Genomic DNA, 7,040 nt, shown 5'->3' with positions numbered 1-7,040 from the left:
GGGGCCGCGGGGAGGGCGGCCCCCGGCCCGGCCCGGGCCGCCTCCCCTCAGCGGCAGCACCTCCCCCTCACGGGAGAGGGCGGGGCGCGGGGCCGGGCCGCGGCGGCCGCCCTCTCCTCCCCGCCGCCCGCTCAGCAGGTACCGTGGGTGGCGGGGTGGGGCTTCCCGGGCTGGGGGATCCGCCGCCGCGCCGGGGGGAGGCGCTCCCTGCCCGCTCTGAGGCGGGAGGGGCTCGGCCGGGCACCTGGGGCGGCTGCTGGCAGCGTGGGGGCGGCGGTGCAGAAAGCGAGCAGGTGTTCGCAGCCCCTCCCCCCTTCCCGCTCCCTGTGCTGAATCCGGCCCGGAGGCTGCCAGGCCCCACGGAAAGAGCAGCCGAGGCGCCCAGAGCCTGCGGCTCCTCAGGCGGAGCTGCTGTGGGGCTCGGACCCCCTCCCGGCCGGGCACCGGCCCCCGGCTGTAGGGCCCCCGCTCCCGGCGCGCAGGGGCCCGGGCGGGGGGCTGCGGGCGGGGGCCACAGGTGGTGCCTTGTCGCATCAGGTGCGGCCCGCGGGTGCGGCGGCGCGCGGAGGCCTTTGCGGGCTGCGCGGGGGTAAGGTCCGTGTGGCGTGGAGCCTGAAGGGGGGGCGGGCGCGCCTGTCCCAGGGCGACACAAAGTGCCTTGCCACCTGTTGCGCGGACAATCAGGTGAGGGCAGGTGCGGCCCCCAGCTGGCGTGTGTCTCCTGGGGCCCGCACGTGTCCGTGTGAAGCGCTTGCGTTGGAGATGTTTTGTGTGAAATGCTTTCCTGCAAGACTGGGGGGGTGAAGGATGTAAGCCCTATGACACAAATGATCGTAAAAGAAAACAGCAAAAAGGAATTTTTAAAAGCGCATTTTAAATCAGGCGAGGCACTGTGCCTATGAATGGTGAAAAAATCTAGAGAGGTGAAAAAATCTAGAGAAACGTGTAAAATCCTAATTATCTTGTCAGCTGCAACTCAGAGAGGAAGCAGTCCGAAAGCTTCCTTCTTGCGTATAGTGTTGAGCTATTTGAGGTTGTTGTCTTTCTTACTGAATTTTGTGTGCATATAACAAGGTTTTCTTTTCTTTTTTTCTTTTTTTCTTTTTTTCTTTTTTCTTTTTTTCTTTTTTTCTTTTTTTCTTTTTTTCTTTTTTTCTTTTTTTCTTTTTTTCTTTTTTTCTTTTTTTCTTTTTTCTTTTTTCTTTTTTTCTTTTTTTCTTTTTTTCTTTTTTTCTTTTTTTCTTTTTTTCTTTTTTTCTTTTTTTCTTTTTTTCTTTTTTCTTTTTTTCTTTTTTTCTTTTTTTCTTTTTTTCTTTTTTTCTTTTTTTCTTTTTTTCTTTTCTTTTTTTCTTTTTTTCTTTTTTTCTTTTTTTCTTTTTTTCTTTTTTTCTTTTTTTCTTTTTTTCTTTTTTTCTTTTTTTCTTTTTTTCTTTTTTTCTTTTTTTCTTTTTTTCTTTTTTTCTTTTTTTCTTTTTTTCTTTTTTTCTTTTTTTCTTTTTTTCTTTTTTTCTTTTTTTCTTTTTTTCTTTTTTTCTTTTTTTCTTTTTTTCTTTTTTTCTTTTTTTCTTTTTTTCTTTTTTTCTTTTTTTCTTTTTTTCTTTTTTTCTTTTTTTCTTTTTTTCTTTTTTTCTTTTTTTCTTTTTTTCTTTTTTTCTTTTTTTCTTTTTTTCTTTTTTTCTTTTTTTCTTTTTTTCTTTTTTCTCTTTTTTCTTTTTTCTTTTTTCTCTTTTTTCTTTTTTCTCTTTTTTCTTTTTTCTCTTTTCTTTTTTCTCTTCTTTTTTCTCTTCTCTTCTTTTTTCTCTTCTTTTCTTTTTTCTCTTTTTTTTTCCCCCCATGGGTTGTGTAGGTTTGTGTAAGTTGATAGTGAGACTGGCATTTCTCTTGCTTTCTGGATTTGTTAGCTTAGTTGTTTCCTATGGCAATGAAATTCTGTGATTATTAGGATTGAATGCATCTCTAATGTTTTTAGTAGTAGTAGTAATATTGAAAGTGCTAAATATCTACAGTTCATTAAGAAATGAGGCTTCCTCCCCCGTGAATTCTGGAGTTTAAGAAAACTGACGCAGATGGGGTTCTGGTTTGCATCTATGCTTTCCAGGGAGTATCGTAACGTAAATAGACGAGAAGGGTACAAACACCTGATGCTGAAGAATATTCCCATGTCTCGTAGTATTCCTCTAACCTGCCATGTCAGCACTGCTGCTACAGAAGGAAGGATAACCAGTATGTTTAAAATAGGGGACTTGTTGAATCTAAACAAAAGTTCATCTCACAATTGGATTTCCCTTTTGGCTGTAACTTTTCCAAAGGATCTCATCAAGGTTGCACAGTAATAATTCGCCAGCCTTTCCATTATAGTTTTGTAAGCAATGTAATTATTGTTGTCTAAACTTAGTTTGCTGCCTAAGGAATGTAAAATACCTACCAAAATGGTAGAAGAATTTACGATACAGGTGGTGTACCAGGGAAGCAAGATGAAAGTTCAGGCAAGCAGGATAAAAAGATTAGCCCTTTATCAGGGCTGGTCTTTGATAATGTTTTCTGTAAAGTCTGTAAAATATGAAATGTATTGGGGCATACTAGCCAAAGCAGTAAACATTCTGAAGAGTATCAAATAAACATGTTACATCCCGAGCAGCAGCAGTAGTTAATTTTCAAACCATCTATGTAAAAAACTGTCGGTGTGCATGCTGATGTACGCCACTGCCCTCTTATGGATGTAGTGTTTGGCTTGGAGTGGCTGCGATAGTCTGATGCCAGGACTGAAAGGAACAGAATTGCTATTACATTGAAGCATTTATTCATTCTCACTTCCAACCACAAGCAGGGAATTGTACACTTTGCACATTTTTACACAAGGAGATCTCCCTTCTTGAAACCGTCCTGTTCTTACGTGCCATTCATTAAGTAATGCAAAGAAAGGAGAGATTGCACGGGACAGAGAACTATTAAGGACACAGATTTGAAGGAAGAGGCCCTCCAGTTACTCAGATCTTGGAGTTCTACAATTAAAATGTCGAATAATATTTGTTCAAACATATTTTACACATTTTTGGTGTAAGTTGGAGTTCTGTAAGTTGGTTTTCAGAATTTCTGTAATTGTAGTTCTGAAGTTGGTTTTCAGGCAAAAACTTGTGGTTTTTTTCTCCAGCGTGTGCTGTTTCTCTTCATCTGGGAGGCATTGGGTAAAGGAAGAAGCAAAGGGCAGTAGGCAGAATGGGAAAAGACAGAATGTCAGTAGCAGAACTGGTAACGCTTTGTTTCTTTTCTTTTTTTTTTCCCCCCTGTGTGTGTCCAGCAGCCTTGGTGCAGTAAACCCATGATGTCCTTTGTGCTCCTCCTTCCCTTTTGCCAATACCTTCTTTTTCTTCTGTGAGACAGTTAACCTACAGGCCCCTCCCCATGTCTTCAACCGTCTCTGCCAAAACAATCATCTATTCCTTCTTAAACCCTACTGTAGCAATTCATGTTTCTATCACGTTTCCAAGTATCCTTAGCTTTTCATCTGTCTTTAAAATGTAAGGGGACTGTGCCTGGCTTTGAGCAACACTGGGTAATTGATAAGTTAGCAGGCTAACAAGAAGAGCTAACTTGACATTTTTTCACCTTCTCCTGTAGTGGGGACATTAAATTTTAGATCTTTTTTGGATATGACTACTGTTTTCCGTAAAACCTATAGAATCTTAATATCTTTGGAAATACTCTGTCAGCTTTTGCCAAGGAATCATAAATAATTGGGAAGAGGGGCTGACATGCACTCTATGATCGCTTACATCTAGTTCCTTAGGAAATTTAACTAACTGGTAGTACAAGACATTTCAGAACAGGATTCCACTTGTTATCATGCAAATCTTTTGAAACATAAGCTAATGCCCGAATGAGTGAAAGCATTAAGTACACTAATGCACTGAAAAACAAAGCCAGGTCCAATCTCCATTTTAATACTAGAATGTGTCACCGAAGATTGTGACCCTGACGGCAGGATAACCACGTGCCTGAAAAAGCCATGTTAACAGTCTGTGTATTTAGATTAATAAAACAAAACTAGAGTGAGTGCCAAGCAGAGAAACCCTGGCCTGTGAGAATAAACATGTGAAGACATATTTAATTTATTTGTGAATTCTATCCATAAAATCTTGAGGTGACTACAAAAGACTCAAAGGTACTAAGAATCATGGGACAAGAAGTGGTATGTCTTATGAGAAAATATAACAGAAGATAGTGTTTTGTGGCAGTCATAGTATGAACTTTTTTTATTTGTAGATTCAGGAATGAATTTGAACATTAAGATTATTTCTACTGAGAAGAATAAGCATGTTTTTGTTTTAATATACTTTCTTTGTAGCTTTTTTTGTTCCCCATAAAGGATAATGTTTCCCAATTTGTAATGTCCCCATTAGCCCATCTTTCCCATGCAATATAGATCTCAAGCACACACTGGAAAAGTTAATCTTACTTCCTTGTAAAATGACCGTTGGAGATGCAGCGGTGATTTCCTTTCAAAGGCCATACAAAATTCCCACTGACATCAATTTAGTAAGAGTTTATCACTGACGGCCATGCTGATACTGCTGGCTTTATGCTGGCAAGTACAGCACAGTGAAGTGTGGCCAAGTTTCTTCAGTCTCTGGCAGATATGAGCAAGGATGTTCTTCATAACTCTTTAATGAAAAAGGAACAGAGTCATTGGATTTTTTTGGGGGAGATTGAGGGGATTGCGGTTTGATTCTGGGTTTGGTTTTGTTTGGCTTTTTTTTACAAGTTGTCTATGCTGTAGTTAGTTCTAGCTTTACATGGCGTAGCTCAGTTACTCTTAGCAGTATTCTAGCAGCATGGAGCTCAGCATGGTTGATACCAATTCAGTCAGTTTGCTGGGAAATTGAGTTTTTTGCTGCCCCTGCTGCACTTGCTGTGTTGCGAACGAGTCATAGCTAGATGAATGACTGTAATACAAATGTACTGCTAAGGCTTCTGCATCCTGCCAGAAGGATCTCTGCTGTTGTTGTATTTGTGAGGAGGCAGGAGAAATGGGTTGTTGTGCTTTCAGTACATTTTGTCTTCTAGTTTTACATTTTTATTCTGTATTCTAGGCATGTAGCTTGGGGTATAGATAAAAGTTGTCTGGCTGTGCCTCAAACCTGACAACACAGAGATTACATTTGACTTTTGATTACTTCTTAGTTTCCTGTTTTCTTGAGGGGATTATCATTTGTGTATTACTGTTGTGAGGTAGCTCTGACAATGTGAAGCTGGGATTGTACCTTTGCACATATTGATGCTTCTGTAATAACATAATTTGTGTCACAATGAGGAAATATGCAACAGAAAAAGTGACAGGGGCATTGAAGAATAAACATGTTACAAATTCTCAGTGTTGAGGTGAGGTCTTTGTTACCTTAGGGCATTTCCACTTGGCTAGTCACAGGAAAACACTGAGCTTATGATCCACACAGCTAGCTGCAGCATCCACTGCTGTGCCTTGTAGAAATACAGTAAGGTGTTGGTGGGTGGAGGAGGTCAAGAACTTGATTTAAATGATCGCTATACTCCTGGGAATGTAGTGCCTGCATCTCGTTAACCAGCAAGCTTGACATTGCCCTTACTACAAACAAGGTTAAAGAAAAAGCAAAGGGGAATGCTTATTTGAAGAAATCAAACTAGATGGCACAGCTGTGAAGATATTCAAAAAGGTACAGAAATGTAAGAAGCCATTGTTAATGAATTTCTTCTAAAATCAAATTATCTTTTGCCTTCTTTGCATGCAGCTGATAAGCTACAGACCTCATCTGCGAGGCTGCGGAGTAGGTCCTGATGCTCCTTTGCCCCTCTGGAGTTAGTGCTCTGTCCACACGGGAGATTCCTGTGGGGACAGAGCATGCCAGATTTTCGGTTCAATCCTTTTCTAGGTGTATCCCAATCCAATTTAGATCTGGTGTCCCAAAGTTTTGTAAATTATTCAGGATGTAGTTTTAGAGCTATTGACTGCCCTGGACTTTTTAGAATACATACATACATGCCATTTTGATAGCTTTCTATATTGTTAGGAAATTTTAAGCCATTAAAAAGCTATTGTTTTCCCCACTTTCAAAGGCTACGTACAAGTCACGGGGTAAAGCTGTGTCATATGAATAGTAAACCAATAAATCATTTAAATGTTTAAGTGGAATTATTGCATTACTGATTCTAGACTGAGGTCAGGCAGAACTATAATCAACCACTCACAAGTGATAGTGGGCTGAAATGACTAAACTCCAATTTGATCTTTGAGGAACATTGTGACAAATGTTTGGAGCTTTCAAAACCCAAACATGACACTAGTTGCGGGGCTCAAACAGTTATTTTTTTCCTTTTTAAAAAAGTCAAAACATAATATCATAAAGGGTATTCAACATTCATAAAAGTTTACTTAGTCTTCATTACCACACCTCATTACCAAAGTATCTGAAAAAAGCTGAACATCTGGAGACTGGATACTTGGCATGTGTACTATTTGAATAAAAAAATACAGTATTAGATAGGAGGAGCTGGAACTGCAGAGGAGAGTTAGAGGCACTTTTGCACATGGACTGTGCAGAGGGAGGGAGGTTGGTTGTGGGCATTGGGACACGTCTGTATCCATCAAGTCAGGTCCGTAGTTTCTGGATTCTGTCTTTTGTTGCATTTTGTATTTCTGAAATGCCTTACAGCTTCACTCTCCAAAATCCTGTGAGACAGACAAAGCTAATCAGTAAGTTTCATGAATATGGAAGAATCCACAGCACCATGCTGTTTTACCTAGAGGGGTCCTGCATTCAAATTAACCCTCCCAGAGCAAACATCTTTGGCCAAAGCCTCAGGGTCCTATCCTCAGAAAAGTGTCCTCCAAAAAGTAGCAGGCTGGAACCTCAGACCTCTTCACATTTTCACACCAAATATATCTTCAGAACATCTTAAGCACTCCCTACAGCCTTTCTAGATGGGAAATTTTCAAGTCCACTCAGAGAACAGGCTCTACGACAGGTGATTCAAGGGATGTTACTTCTCTTTTGGGCAACTACACA

The sequence above is a fragment of the Falco cherrug genome, chromosome 1 (assembly GCF_023634085.1).
Source record: "Falco cherrug isolate bFalChe1 chromosome 1, bFalChe1.pri, whole genome shotgun sequence".
In the NCBI taxonomy this organism is placed as follows: domain Eukaryota; kingdom Metazoa; phylum Chordata; class Aves; order Falconiformes; family Falconidae; genus Falco; species Falco cherrug.
This window is presented reverse-complemented; position numbering follows the sequence as displayed.